The sequence below is a fragment of the Arachis hypogaea genome, chromosome 19 (assembly GCF_003086295.3).
Source record: "Arachis hypogaea cultivar Tifrunner chromosome 19, arahy.Tifrunner.gnm2.J5K5, whole genome shotgun sequence".
Lineage (NCBI taxonomy): Eukaryota > Viridiplantae > Streptophyta > Magnoliopsida > Fabales > Fabaceae > Arachis > Arachis hypogaea.
Window position 1 is genome coordinate 21,607,364 of NC_092054.1, and position 15,817 is coordinate 21,623,180.

Genomic DNA, 15,817 nt, shown 5'->3' on the forward strand with positions numbered 1-15,817 from the left:
CCGTTGCTTCTTCCTCCGTCTCTGCGTACGAGCCACCCATCCAGCCTGTCACCTGCCCTTCGTTCGCTATTGATCTCAACGGCAGTGTTGGCAACGAGGTTGGAACTGGAGAATATCTTCCGACCTCAGTACAGTGTGCTGCACCGGATGGTGTTGGAGACGGATTGTTTGATGATCCAGAGGACGATGATGTTGAGACGGATATGATTGCTGATGACAGTGGCAATGATATTGGAGCGAGTGACCCGGGAGGGGCTGCAGGGGGTTCTAGCTCTGGCACACAGCAGTACCCTCCACATTTTTCATCATTGGACCTGGATGCCATGAGGCAGGAGGGGATTCCTGGGCAGCCTGCTAGATTTGGCGCTAGAGATGCGGAAAGGTCTGCTGGTCTGGCAGAGTTCCAGGTTGGTCAGCAATTTCAGGATAAAGATGAGGCCCTGTTGACTGTGAAGACTTACAGCATCCACCGAGGGGTACAGTACAAGGTAGTTGAGTCTGACTATCACCGGTATGTGGGCAAGTGTTCTGAGTTTGGGAATGGGTGCACATGGTTGATTCGGCTGAGTCTCCAGTAGCGCAAGGGCATTTGGGAAGTCAAACGGTACAATGGACCGCATACGTGTCTCGCAACCTCCATCTCCAGCGACCACAGGAGTTTGGATTATCATGTGATAGCGGCATTCATTATGCCAATGGTTAGGGCGGATGCATCCGTCAACATCAAGGTGCTCTTAAATGCCACGGCCGCACACTTTGGGTTCAGGTCGACGTACAAGAGGGTCTGTGTAAGATCCGGTTAATTAACGGCTAATTAACCCATAAATGAGAATTTATTCTAGAAAGCCAAAAATGTTATTTTTATGGCTTAATATGATAGAGGAAATTGAGACGAGAATTTCGGTACCAATTTTATAGAAATCGGACCAAGATTGGACCGAACGGGCCAAACCGGGCCAACCGGACCCAAAGTGGGCCCTTGGCCCAACTAAACTAAACCAAAACCCTAGTTTTCAGCACTCTCTCTCCTCATTTGAGACACTAAACACGCTGAAATGGAGGCCATGGAGGGAAGAACACTCTCTCAAGTTCTATCTCTCACTTGATCTTCAAACCACCATAACTTTTGATCTAGAGCTCCGATTGCCGCTCCGTTTGCGGCCACACGTTCACCGCGGAGAGCTCTACAAAACCCATACAATTAATCTTGAGGTAAGCCACGTTTTACTGTTCGAAATTCTAGCCCTTGATTTCGAGTTTCATGAGTAAAAATGTTGAGATTTTGGGTTCTTTGATGTTATAGGACCCAACTCTCTTGAAGGAGAAGGTTAATCTTGTCTCTTTGGACCTTGGGTGTGGTAAGATTCTCAACCCTAGTGTAATTTGTTGTTCTATGAGGTTTGGGCATTGAGATGTTGTGTATGGGTATGATGATTGTGGCTTAGGTTGTGTATATGTGAATATTGGAGCTTGATTGGTGATTTTGGAAAGCTTGGAAGAGGGTTTTGTGTGATAAAATCTGTTCTTGGAGGTGTTGATACCTTGAGAGCTTGTGGACAAGTGGTTTGGAAGTGCTCCGGTTGAGCTTGGGAAATCGGCTAAGGTATGGTTTCGGTTTCTCGTATCTAATATGTAATGTGGTAGGAAATACTTAGGCTAGAGGCCCTAAGATAGGCATTGAATTGTTAGTGTTGTTGAATGGTTGAGATATATGATGTGTTCATATATGTGATTATGAATATTGATGCCTTGATTGTGTGATATATAAGAAATGCATGTTGTGATATATGCTTGATGGATGATTAAGGTTGAATTGGTGGGTGGTACCATGTTGATGGTGAGTATGATGTTGATTATGTATAGTGATTGTTGATTGGAAATGGTATTGTTGGAAATTGGGATGAGAAAGGATGTATGACATGATATTGTGTTTGTCCTTTAGCCATTTGATAGAAAAGTGTTAAAATGGTTGGATGTGGTTTTGGGAATTTTGGTAAAATGTCAATGTGTGAGTTGAGGATGGCTTGTTGTTGATTTTGGTATATTTTGAATGATTTCAAAGAGAAGGGTTGAAATTGGCATGTTTTGATTGATTTTGAAAAGAGTTGAAAGTGGCTTGTTTTGAAAATGGCACTTTGTGGTTTTGAATGAAAACATGGTTTTTGGGCATACTTTGACGGGACATAACTTGGACTACGAATCTCTGATTTGTGCCAAATCTGTTTAGAAATGAAATTGGATCCGGTATGTCCATGCCGTTTGAAGAACGGGTGAAAAATGATTTAAAATGAGAGAGTTATGACCGTCGGAAGATTGGGGGTTGAATCTGTGAATTCTGCAGTTTTTAACTTAGAAAATTTTTAGCAGAATGACCCCCCGCGCGTAGGCGCACTTGGCGCGTACGCGCCGTTCTTCCAGGAAGCGCCATCCACGCATGCGCGTGATGTGCGCGGGCGCGCCGAATGTGCTGCACCCAATGCCCAGCCATTTTCCCGAGAGTTGTGCCAAAGTTGTGCCAGTTTTGTGCCTGGGGCGCAAGAGTACCCACGCGTACGCGTGGCTGACGCGTGCGCGCCGTTTGGCTAATTTTCAACCCATGCGTTCGCGCGTATGACGCTTGCGCGTCGATGAGTTTTAAGGCCATCCACGCGTGCGCGTGGAGTGCGCGTACGCGTGGCCCTGTTTTCATCCCAAAGTTGATTTTTGAGTTTTAAAAGCCAAATTTCATACTTCTAAGCCTCCGATCTCACCACTTATGTCTTAAATCATTATGATATGCCTAGCATGAGAAAAAGGACTAGTGAATGTGGTAACTTGCGAGTGAAGCAAGGGAAAAATAAATGATCATTGAGGATCAAAGATGATTATGTGAGATGCGGAGAATGGCGGTGGAAGTGCTTGTTATGCCATGGGCCGAAAGGCCGTAATTGTTAATGAATTGGCTGGTTATGGATTTAACCGTGAGCCGGATGGCTGGATTATTGCCGTGTTACGGCGGAGCCATGTTTATGGCCAAGTATAAATGCATATATGCTATTGATTGAATTGTGAATGTTTGCACTTCCACCATTGGAGATGAGGGTTTCCCTGGGTAGTAGCAATGGCTAGCCACCATGTGCTCCAGGTTGAGACTCGAAGCTCTGTTAACCCAATGTCGTAAGTGTGGCCGGGCACTGTGAAAGGCCCGGATGAGCTCGCCCCCGTAAATATTCACCAATGATGGTGATGGATAAATATTCACCAGTGAGGGTGATGGATATGGATCATGATTATGATCAAGTTTATGATGAGTATAACTCGAGTTGGGGATGCACGACAGAGGGACAGTCCAATGGTTAGCTACCAGGACTTGTCGGGTTGGCTCTATAACCGACAGATGATATCATCAGCCACTAGGGACAGGCATGCATCATAAGCATACTACATGAATTGTTTGAGATTGCCTATTTGACTGCATATTACTTGCTAATTGCCTAAATGCCTTATCTGTTCCTATTTGTAAATCTCTTGTCTGATATAACTGTGTTTGCTATATTATACTCCTGCTGGTGGTTGGGAGGTCTGAAGGAATTGGAAAGGGAAGTATTAGTTAGACTGAAGAATCTTTAGTCAGTTGCCACTTACGGTTTAGCTTGTTTATAAGCTTTGATATTATCTGGAGGAAGTTCTAGGATTGCCTTCGGCTTTCCTCTATTATTATGTATTATATATGTGGAAGCTGTTACCGTGCTGGGGACCTCTGGTTCTCACCCATGCGGATTTTGTGGTTTTCAGATGCAGGACGCGAGGCTTCTCGTTGAGGCATGCTGGAGACTTCTGGATTAGCGAAGATCCTTTGTTCTCGGGACTCTGTTTTGGGTTATATATCTTGTTTAGATACTTTTATCTCCATTAAATAATACAAACTGTGACGACTCCTTCTAGAGGGGATTTTTGGAGAATAGGTTTTCTGTATTTGTGTCCCTTTGGGTTTCCTTTGGGGTTTTCTTATTTTATCATATGTATATATTGCTATGCTCGGACCGGTTATCTTCGAAACCGGGTTTTGAGTCTTGATATTCCCGTTTTTGACACTCTTTATATATATGATCTTGCGCTAGCTTATCCTTTGCTCGTTACGTTATCATTCGGAGTGTTGCGTTTTCGAGTTACGGTTTTTGTTTACCCCTTTTTCTTCAAAGGCTCCTAGTTATAATCAATCATTCATAATACTATACGTACTAAATTTTTGTTTTAGAGGTCGTAATACCTTGCCATCTCTGAATTATGACTTAAGCATAAGACTCTGTATGGTAGGGTGTTACAGTCTGGCTGGAGAAGCAGAAGGCTGTTGCCGTCATCTATGGTAACTGGGATGAGTCGTACAACGAGCTCCCTAGGTGGGTGTTAAGAGTCCAGTTGACCATGCCTGGTACTGTTGCAGTCCTTAGGACTAGCCCTGTTCGAGGTGGGAGATAGCTGGACGAGCCTCAGGCTTATTTTCACAGGCTGTTCTGGACATTCCCACCTTGTGTCGAGGCATTCCGTCATTGCAAGCCATTGGTGAGTATTAACGGCACCCATCTATATGGCAAGTATGGGGGAACGTTGCTTATCGCGATTGCACAGGATGGGAACTCCAACATACTCCCTGTTGCATTCGCACTAGTCGAGGGTGAGAATGCTGAGTCGTGGTCCTTCTTTCTCTCCCACCTGCATCAGCACGTGACACCGCAGCCAGGTCTGCTGGTTATTTCGGACAGGCATAACGGCATCAAGGCCGCGCTTGAGGCTCCCGACGGGGGATGGCTACTGATGAGCGGATAATTTATACGCTTTTTGACATTGTTTTTAGTATGTTTTTAGTAGGATCTAGTTACTTTTAGGGATGTTTTCATTAGTTTTTATGTTAAATTCACATTTCTGGACTTTACTATGAGTTTGTGTGTTTTTCTATGATTTCAGGTATTTTCTGGCTAAAATTGAGGGACTTGAGCAAAAATCAGATTCAGAGGTTGAAGAAGGACTGCTGATGCTGTTGGATTCTGACCTCCCTGCACTCAAAGTGGATTTTCTGGAGCTACAGAACTTGCAATGGCGCGCTTCCAATTGCGTTGGAAAGTAGACATCCAGGGCTTTCCAGCAATGTATAATAGTCCATACTTTGGCCAAGAATAGACGACGCAAACTGGCGTTCAACGCCAGCTCTCTGCCCAATTCTGGCGTCCAGCGCCAGAAAAGGATCCAAAACCAGAGTTGAACGCCAGAAATGGATCAAAACCTGGCGTTCAACTCCACAAATGGCCTCTGCACGTGGAAAGTTAAAGCTCAGCCCAAGCACACACCAAGTGGGCCCCGGAAGTGAATTTATGCATCAATTACTTACTCATGTAAACCCTAGTGACTAGTTTATTATAAATAGGACCTTTTACTATTGTATTAGACATCCTGGATTGTATTTTGATCCTGTGATCACGTTTTGAGGGCTGGCCATCTCGGCCATGCCTGGACTTTCACTTATGTGTTTTTAACGGTAGAGTTTCTACACTCCATAGATTAAGGTGTGGAGCTCTGCTGTTCCTCAAAGATTAATGCAAAGTACTACTGTTTTCTATTCAATTCATCTTATTTCGCTTCTAAGATATTCATTCGCACTTCAACCTGAATGTGATGAACGTGACAATCATCATCATTCCCTATGAACGCGTGCCTGACAACCACTTCCGTTCTACATTAGATTGAATGAGTATCTCTTAGATCTCCTAACCAGAATCTTCGTGGCGTAAGCTAGAATGATGGCGGCATCCAAGAGAATCCGGAAGGTCAAAACCTTGTCTGTGGTATTCCGAGTAGGATTCAATGATTGGATGACTGTGACGAGCTCCAAACTCGCGATTGCGGGGCGTTAGTGACAGACGCAAAAGGATAGTAAATCCTATTCCAGCATGATCGAGAACCGACAGATGAATAGCCGTGCCGTGACAGGGTGCGTTGATCATTTTCACTGAGAGGATAAGATGAAGCCATTGACAAGGGTGATGCCTCCAGACGATTAGCCGTGCCGTGACAGGGCATTGGATCATTTTCCCGAGAGATGACCGAAAGTAGCCGTTGACAATGGTGATGTATCACATAAAGCCAGCCATGGAAAGGAGTAAGACTGACTGGATGAAGATAGCAGGAAAGCAGAGGTTCAGAGGAACGAAAAGCATCTCCATTCGCTTATCTGAAATTCTCACCAATGATTTACATAAGTACCTCTATCCCTATTCTATTATTTATTTTCGAAAACCCATTACTGTTTGATATCCGCCTGACTGAGATTTACAAGGTTACCATAGCTTGCTTCATACCGACAATCTCCGTGGGATTCGACCCTTACTCACGTAAGGTATTACTTGGACGACCCAGTGCACTTGCTGGTTAGTTACACGGAGTTGTGAACCATGGTCTTGGCATCATGTTTTTGGCGCCATTTCCAGGGAAAGAAAGAGCAATGAATTTTACATAATTAAAGTGTAATCACGATTCCGCGTACCAAGTTTTTGGCGCCGTTGTCGGGGATTGTTTGAGTATGGACAACTGACGGTTCATCCTGTTGCTCAGATTAGGTAATTTTCTTTTTGTTTTCTTTTCAAAAATTTTTCAAAAAAAAATATATTTCAAAATTTTCTCCTTTGTTTTCGAAAAAAAATATTTTATTCAAAATTTTTAAAGAATGAATTCTAGTGTTTCATGAAGCATGTGAAGCCTGGCTGGCTGTAAAGCCATGTCTAAATTCTTTTGGACTGAGGCTTCCAACCATCAGTTGTTACACGACTGTAGGGTATGTCAGGCATGTCATGTCTGAATTACATGCTGAAGCTTGGCTGGCCATTGGCCATGTCTAGTGTTTTGGACCGGAGCTTTCATTGAAAGCTTGGCTGGCTAGTGAGCCATGTCTAATTCCTGGACTGAAGCTTTAGACTAAGAATGCAAGATTCCTGGAATTCATGTTAAAAATTTTGGAATCCTTATTTTTTCTTTTTCATATAATTTTTGAAAAAATCCAAAAAAATTAGAAAATCATAAAAATCAAAAACATTTTTTGTGTTTCTTGTTTGAGTCATGAGTCATGTCATAAGTTTGGTGTCATTTGCATGTGCATCTTGCATTTTTCGAAAATTTCATGCATTCATGGTGTTCTTCATGATCTTCAAGTTGTTCTTGGTAAGTCTTCTTGTTTGATCTTGATGATTTTTTGTTTTGTGTCTTTTCATGTTTATCATATGCATTCTGGAATTCTTATTGTCTAAGCATTAAAGAATTCTAAGTTTGGTGTCTTGCATGTTTTCTTTGCATTAAAAATTTTTCAAAAATATGTTCTTGATGTTCATCATGATCTTCATAGTGTTCTTGGTATTCATCTTGACATTCATAGTGTTCTTGCATGCATCCCTTGTTTTGATTCAAAAATAAAAGAGAAAAACATGAAAATGATGTTTTTAATTTTTCTCTCTCATCATAAAAATTCAAAAATCAAAAAAATATCTTTCCCTTTGTCTCTCTTCAAATTCGAAAATTTAGATTGACTTTTCAAAAATTTTTAAAATCTAGTTGTTTTCATGAGTCAAATCAAATTTTCAATTTGAAAATCCTATCTTTTCAAAAATCTTTTTCCAAAAATCAAATCTTTTTCAAAATTCTTAGTTATTTTCGAAAATTCCAAAAAAATATTTTTCAAAAATCTTTTTCTTATTTTTATATCAAATTTTCGAAAATAACATAATCAATTAATGTTTTGATTCAAAAATTTGAAGTTTGTTACTTGCTTGTTAAGAAAGATTCAAACTTTAAGTTCTAGAATCATATCTTGTGATTTCTTATGAATCAAGTCATTAATTGAGATTTTAAAAAAATCAAATCTTTTTCAAAACTAATTTCTAAAATATCTTCTTATCTTACCTTTTTCAAAAAGTTGGTTTCAAAATATCTTTTCTAACCTCCTAACTTCTTATCTTTTCAAAATTTGTTTCAACTAACTAACTAACTTTTTGTTTGTTTCTTAACTTTTTCAAAACTACCTAACTAACTCTCTCTCTCTCTAATTTTCGAAAATATCTTCCCTATTTTTCAAAATTTCTTTTAATTAACTAATTATTTTCATTTTTGATTTCAAAATTTTTCGAAAATTACTAACCTTTTTCAAAAACTATTTTCGAAAATCACTACTCTTTTTCAAAAAAAAAATTATTTTCGAAAATCCTTCTCCCTCATCTCCTTCTATTTATTTATTGATTCACTAACATCTCATCTCACATCTCTACCCTCCTCACAGTTGTGTTTCTTCTATTATATTACATTCTTTGTCTCCCCCTCTTCTACTCACACAGGAATCCCTATACTGTGGTATAAAGGATCCATATTATTATTATTATTTTTTCTGTGCCCTCTTCTTTGTCATATGAGCAGGAGCAAGGACAAGAACATTCTTGTTGAAGCAGATCCAGAACCTGAAAGGACTCTGAAGAGAAAATTAAGAGAAGCTAAATTACAACAATCCAGAGATAACCTTTCAGAAATTTTTGAACAGGAAGAGGAGATGGCAGCCGAAAATAATAATAATGTAAGGAAGATGCTTGGTCACTTTACTGCACCTAATTCCAATTTACATGGAAGAAGCATCTCCATTCCTGCCATTGGAGCAAACAACTTTGAGCTGAAACCTCAATTAGTTTCTCTGATACAGCAGAACTGCAAGTTTCATGGACTTCTATCTGAAGATCCTTTTCAGTTCTTAACTGAATTCTTGCAGATATGTGATACTGTTAAGACTAATGGAGTAGATCCTGAAGTCTACAGGCTCATGCTTTTCCCTTTTGCTGTAAGAGACAGAGCTAGATTATGGTTGGATTCTCAACCCAAAGACAGCCTGAACTCTTGGGATAAGCTGGTCACGGCTTTCTTAGCCAAGTACTTTCCTCCTCAAAAGCTGAGCAAGCTTAGAGCTGATGTTCAAACCTTCAGACAGAAAGAAGGTGAATCCCTCTATGAAGCTTGGGAAAGATACAAACAGTTGACCAAAAAGTGTCCTTCTGACATGCTTTCAGAATGGACCATCTTGGATATATTCTATGATGGTTTATCTGAGCTATCAAAGATGTCACTGGACACTTCTGCAGGTGGATCCATTCACCTAAAGAAAACGCTTGCAGAAGCTCAAGAACTCATTGACATGGTTGCTAACAACCAGTTCATGTACACTTCTGAAAGGAATCCTGTGAGCAATGGGACGCCTATGAAGAAGGGAGTTCTTGAAGTTGATACTCTGAATGCCATATTGGCTCAGAATAAAATATTGACTCAGCAAGTCAATATGATCTCTCAGAGTCTGCATGGAATGCAAGCTACATCCAACAGTACTCAAGAGGCATCTTCTGAAGAAGAAGCTTATGATCCTGAAAACCCTGCAATAGCAGAGGTAAATTATTTAGGTGAACCTTATGGAAACACCTATAACTCATCATGGAGAAATCATCCAAATTTCTCATGGAAGGATCAAAAGCCTCAACAAGGCTTTAATAATGGTGGAAGAAACATGTTTAGCAATAATAAACCTTTTCCATCATCCACTCAGCAACAGACAGAGAACTCTGAACAAAATACTTCTAATTTGGCAAACTTAGTCTCTGATCTGTCTAAGGCTACTGTAAGTTTCATGAATGAAACAAGATCTTCCATTAGAAATTTGGAAGCACAAGTGGGCCAGCTGAGTAAAAGGATCACTGAAATCCCTCCCAGTACTCTCCCAAGCAATACAGAAGAGAACCCAAAAGGAGAGTGCAAGGCCATTGACATAAGCACCATGGCCGAACCTACAAGGGGAGTGGAGGACGTGAATCCCAAGGAGGAAGACCTCCTGGGACGTTCAGTGATCAATAAGGAGCTTCCCTCTGAGGAACCAAAGGACTCTGAGGCTCATCTAGAGACCATAGAGATTCCATTGAACCTCCTTATGCCCTTCATGAGCTCTGATGAGTATTCCTCTTCTGAAGAGAATGAGGATGTTACTGAAGAGCAAATTGCCAAGTTTCTTGGTGCAATCATGAAGCTGAATGCCAAATTATTTGGCATTGATACTTGGGAAGTTGAACCTCCCTTGTTCATCAATGAACTAAGTGATCTGGATCAACTGATATTGCCTCAGAAGAGACAGGATCCTGGAAAGTTCATAATACCCTGTACCATAGGCACCATGATCTTTAAGGCTCTATGTGACCTTGGTTCAGGAATAAACCTCATGCCCCTCTCTGTAATAGAGAAACTGGGAATCTATGGGGTGCAAGCTGCTAAAATCTCATTAGAGATGGCAGACAGTTCAAGAAAACAGGCTTATGGATAAGTAGAGGACGTGTTAGTAAAGGTTGAAGGCCTTTACATCCCTGCTGATTTCATAGTCCTGGATACTGGAAAGGAAGAGGATGAACCCATCATCCTAGGAAGACCTTTCCTGGCCACAGCAAGAGCTGTGATTGATATTGACAGAGGTGAAATAGTCTTTCAATGGAATGAAGACTCCCTTGTGTTTAAAACTCAAGGATCTCCCTCTGCAACCATGGAGAGGAAGCATGAAAAGCTTCTCTCAAAGCAGAGTCAACCCAAGCCCCCACAGTCAAACTCTAAGTTTGGTGTCGGGAGGCCACAACCAAACTCTAAGTTTGGTGTTGAACTCCCATATCCAAACTCTAAGTTTGGTGTTGGAGAGTTTCAACAATGCTCTGAACATCTGTAAGGCTCCATGAGAGCCCACTGTCAAGCTATTGACATTAAAGAAGCACTTGTTGGTAGGCAACCCAATGTTTATTTATCTAATTGTTATTTTCATTGTTTTTCATGTCTTTATAGGTTCATGATCATGTGGAGTCACAAAATAAATAGAAAAATTGAAAACAGAATCAAAAACAGCAGAAGAAAAATCACACCCTGGAGGAGCATCTGTCTGGCGTTCAGCACCAGAACAGAGCATGGTTCTGGCGCTGAACGCCCAAAATGGGCAGCTTCTGGGCGCTGAACGCCAGAACAGGCATGGTTCTGGCGTTCAACGCCAGAAATGGCACACAAATGGGCGTTGAACGCCCAAAATGGCCACCAATCTGGCGCTGAACGCCCAGAGTTGTATGCAAAGGCATTTTTACATGCCTAATGGGTGCAGGGATGTAAATCCTTGAACACCTCAGGATCTGTGGACCCCACAGGATCCACTCAGGATCTGTGGATCCCACAGGATCTATTCAGGATCTGTGGACCCCACAGGATCCCCACCTACCTCCACTCACTTCTTCTCACCACTTTCTTTCACACAACTCCATAAACACTCTTCCCCAAAAACCCTTCACCAATCACCTCAAATTCTCTTCCCCATCACCTCTTCACCACTCACATCCATCCACTCTTCCCCATAAACCTACCTCATAAACTCCACCTACCTTCAAAAATTCAAAACCAATTTCCCACCCAAACCCACCCATATGGCCGAAACCTTTCCCCCCTCCCTTCCCTATATAAAGCCCTACATTCTTCATCAAATTCACACAACACACCCCTCTACACCCTTCTTGGCCGAAACACTCCCCACTCTCCCTCTCCTCCATTTCTTCTTCTTCTTCATCTATTCTTTCTTTTATTGCTCGAGGGCGAGCAAAATTCTAAGTTTGGTGTGGTAAAAGCTTAAGCTTTTTGTTTTTCCATTACCATTGATGGCACCTAAGACCGGAGAATCCTCTAGAAAGGGGAAAGGGAAGACAAAAGCTTCCACATCCGAGTCATGGGAGATGGAAAGATTCATCTCCAAAGCCCATCAAGACCACTTCTACGATGTTGTGGCCAAGAAGAAGGTGATCCCCGAGGTCCCTTTCAAACTCAAAAGAAATGAGTATCCGGAGATCCGACATGAAATTCAAAGAAGAGGTTGGGAAGTTCTAACAAATCCCATCCAACAAGTCGGCATCCTAATGGTTCAAGAGTTCTATGCCAATGCATGGATCACCAAGAACCATGATCAAAGTAAGAACCCAGATCCAAAGAACTATGTTACAATGGTTCGGGGGAAATACTTAGATTTTAGTCCGGATAATGTGAGGTTGACGTTTAACTTGCCCATGATGCAAGGAGATGAACGCCCCTACACTAGAAGGGTCAACTTTAATCAAAGATTGGACCAAGTCCTTATGGACATATGCGTGGAAGGAGCTCAATGGAAGATTGACTCCAAAGGCAAGCCGGTTCAACTAAGAAGATTGGACCTCAAGTCTATAGCTAGAGGATGGTTGGAGTTCATTCAATGCTCAATCATTCCCACTAGCAACCGGTCTGAAGTTACTATAGACCGGGCCATCATGATCCATAGCATTATGATTGGAGAAGAGGTGGAAGTTCATGAGATTATACCTCAAGAACTCTACAAGGTGGCTGACAAGTCCTCCACTATGGCAAGGTTAGCCTTTCCTCACCTCATTTGCCACCTATGCAATTAGGCTGAGATTGACATAGAGGGAGATATCCTCATTAAAGAGGACAAGCCCATCACTAAGAAGAAGATGGAGCAAGCAAGAGAGCCCATTCATGGAGCTCAAGAGGCCCAAGAAGCTCATTACCATGAGATCCCGGAGATGCCTCAAATGCACTTTCCTCCACAAAATTATTGGGAGCAAATCAACACCTCCCTAGGAGAATTGAGTTCCAATATGGGACAACTAAGGGTGGAACATCAAGAGCACTCCATCATGCTCCATGAAATAAGAGAAGATCAAAAAGCAATGAGGGAGGAGCAACAAAGACAAGGAAGAGACATAGAAGAGCTCAAGGACATCATTGGATCCTCAAGAAGGAAACGCCACCATCACTAAGGTGGATTCATTCCTTGTTCTTATTTCTTCTGTTTTTCGTTTTCTATGATATGTGCTTATCTATGTTTGTGTCTTCATTACATGATCATTAGTAGTTAGTAACTTTGTCTTAAAGTTATGAATGTCCTATGAATCCATCACCTCTCTTAAATAAAAAATGTTTTAAATCAAAAGAACAAGAAGTACATGAGTTTCGAATTTATCCTTGAACTTAGCTTAATTATATTGATGTGGTGACAATGCTTCTTGTTTTCTGAATGTATGCTTGAACAGTGCATATGTCTTTTGAAGTTGCTGTTTAAGAATGTTAAATATGTTGGCTCTTGAAAGAATGATGACTAGGAGACATGTTATTTGATAATCTGAAAAATCATAAAAATGATTCTTGAAGCAAGAAAAAGCAGCAAAGAACAAAGCTTGCAGAAAAAAAAATAGGCGAAAAAAAAATAATAGAAAGAAAAGCAAGCAGAAAAAGCCAAAAACTCTTAAAACCAAGAGGCAAGAGCAAAAAGCCAATAACCCTTAAAACCAAAAGGCAAGGGCAATAAAAAGGATCCCAAGGCTTTGAGCATCAGTGGATAGGAGGGCCTAAAAGGAATAAAATCCTGGTCTAAGCGGCTAAACCAAGCTGTCCCTAACCATATGCTTGTGGCGTGTAGGTGTCAAGTGAAAACTTGAGACTGAGCGGTTAAAGTCAAGGTCCAAAGCAAAAAAAAGAGTGTGCTTAAGAACCCTGGACACCTCTAATTGGGGACTTTAGCAAAGCTGAGTCACAATCTGAAAAGGTTCACCCAATTATGTGTCTGTGGCATTTATGTATCCGGTGGTAATACTGAAAAACAAAGCGCTTAGGACCACGTCCAAGACTCATAAAATAGCTGTGTTCAAGAATCATCATACTGAACTAGGAGAATCAATAACACTATCTGAACTCTGAGTTCCTATAGATGCCAATCATTCTGAACCTCAATGGATAAAGTGAGATGCCAAAACTATTCAAGAGGCAAAAAGCTATAAGTCCCGCTCATTTGATTAGAGCTATGTTTCATTGATAGTTTGGAATTTATAGTATATTCTCTTCTTTTTTATCCTATTTGATTTTCAGTTGCTTGGGGACAAGCAACAATTTAAGTTTGGTGTTGTGATGAGCGGATAATTTATACGCTTTTTGACATTGTTTTTAGTATGTTTTTAGTAGGATCTAGTTACTTTTAGGGATGTTTTCATTAGTTTTTATGTTAAATTCACATTTCTGGACTTTACTATGAGTTTGTGTGTTTTTCTGTGATTTCAGTTATTTTCTGGCTGAAATTGAGGGACTTGAGCAAAAATCAGATTCAGAGGTTGAAGAAGGACTGCTGATGCTGTTGGATTCTGACCTCCCTGCACTCAAAGTGGATTTTCTGGAGCTACAGAACTCGCAATGGCGTGCTTCCAATTGCGTTGGAAAGTAGACATCCAGGGCTTTCCAGCAATGTATAATAGTCTATACTTTGGCCAAGAATAGACGACGCAAACTGGCGTTCAACGCCAGCTCTCTGCCCAATTCTGGCGTCCAGCGCCAGAAAAGGATCCAAAACCAGAGTTGAACGCCAGAAATGGATCAAAACCTGGCGTTCAACTCCACAAATGGCCTCTGCACGTGGAAAGTTAAAGCTCAGCCCAAGCACACACCAAGTGGGCCCCGGAAGTAAATTTATGCATCAATTACTTACTCATGTAAACCCTAGTGACTAGTTTATTATAAATAGGACCTTTTACTATTGTATTAGACATCCTGGATTGTATTTTGATCCTGTGATCACGTTTTGAGGGCTGGCCATCTCGGCCATGCCTGGACTTTCACTTATGTATTTTTAACGGTAGAGTTTCTACACTCCATAGATTAAGGTGTGGAGCTCTGCTGTTCCTCAAAGATTAATGCAAAGTACTACTGTTTTCTATTCAATTCATCTTATTTTGCTTCTAAGATATTCATTCGCACTTCAACCTGAATGTGATGAACGTGACAATCATCATCATTCCCTATGAACGCGTGCCTGACAACCACTTCCGTTCTACATTAGATTGAATGAGTATCTCTTAGATCTCCTAACCAGAATCTTCGTGGCGTAAGCTAGAATGATGGCGGCATCCAAGAGAATCCGGAAGGTCTAAACCTTGTCTGTGGTATTCCGAGTAGGATTCAATGATTGGATGACTGTGACGAGCTCCAAACTCGCGATTGCGGGGCGTTAGTGACAGACGCAAAAGGATAGTAAATCCTATTCCAGCATGATCGAGAACCGACAGATGAATAGTCGTGCCGTGACAGGGTGCGTTGATCATTTTCACTGAGAGGATAAGATGAAGCCATTGACAAGAGTGATGCCTCCAGACGATTAGCCGTGCCGTGACAGGGCATTGGATCATTTTCCCGAGAGATGACCGAAAGTAGCCGTTGACAATGGTGATGTATCACATAAAGCCAGCCATGGAAAGGAGTAAGACTGACTGGATGAAGATAGCAGGAAAGCAGAGGTTCAGAGGAACGAAAAGCATCTCCATTCGCTTATCTGAAATTCTCACCAATGATTTACATAAGTACCTCTATCCCTATTCTATTATTTATTTTCGAAAACCCATTACTGTTTGATATCCGCCTGACTGAGATTTACAAGGTTACCATAGCTTGCTTCATACCGACAATCTCCGTGGGATTCGACCCTTACTCACGTAAGGTATTACTTGGAAGACCCAGTGCACTTGCTGGTTAGTTACACGGAGTTGTGAACCATGGTCTTGGCATCATATTTTTGGCGCCATTTCCAGGGAAAGAAAGAGCAATGAATTTTACATAATTAAAGTGTAATCACGATTCCGCGTACCAGCTACCTCCAGCTGCATACCGGGCATTCTGCATTCGACACGTATCTGCAAATTTCGCCCTCATCTTCAAGGGCAAAGACGCTCGA

At 41.4% G+C, this 15,817-nt stretch overlaps 1 non-coding gene across 1 annotated transcript; it reads right to left on the reverse strand.

Annotated features, from left to right (window-relative positions):
- Window positions 1-8,956: 8,956 nt before the first annotated feature.
- Window positions 8,957-9,064, reverse strand: LOC112780665 (small nucleolar RNA R71). The gene has a single exon (XR_003191486.1). It is a non-coding gene; the product is annotated as a small nucleolar RNA R71 (small nucleolar RNA).
- Window positions 9,065-15,817: the final 6,753 nt, after the last annotated feature.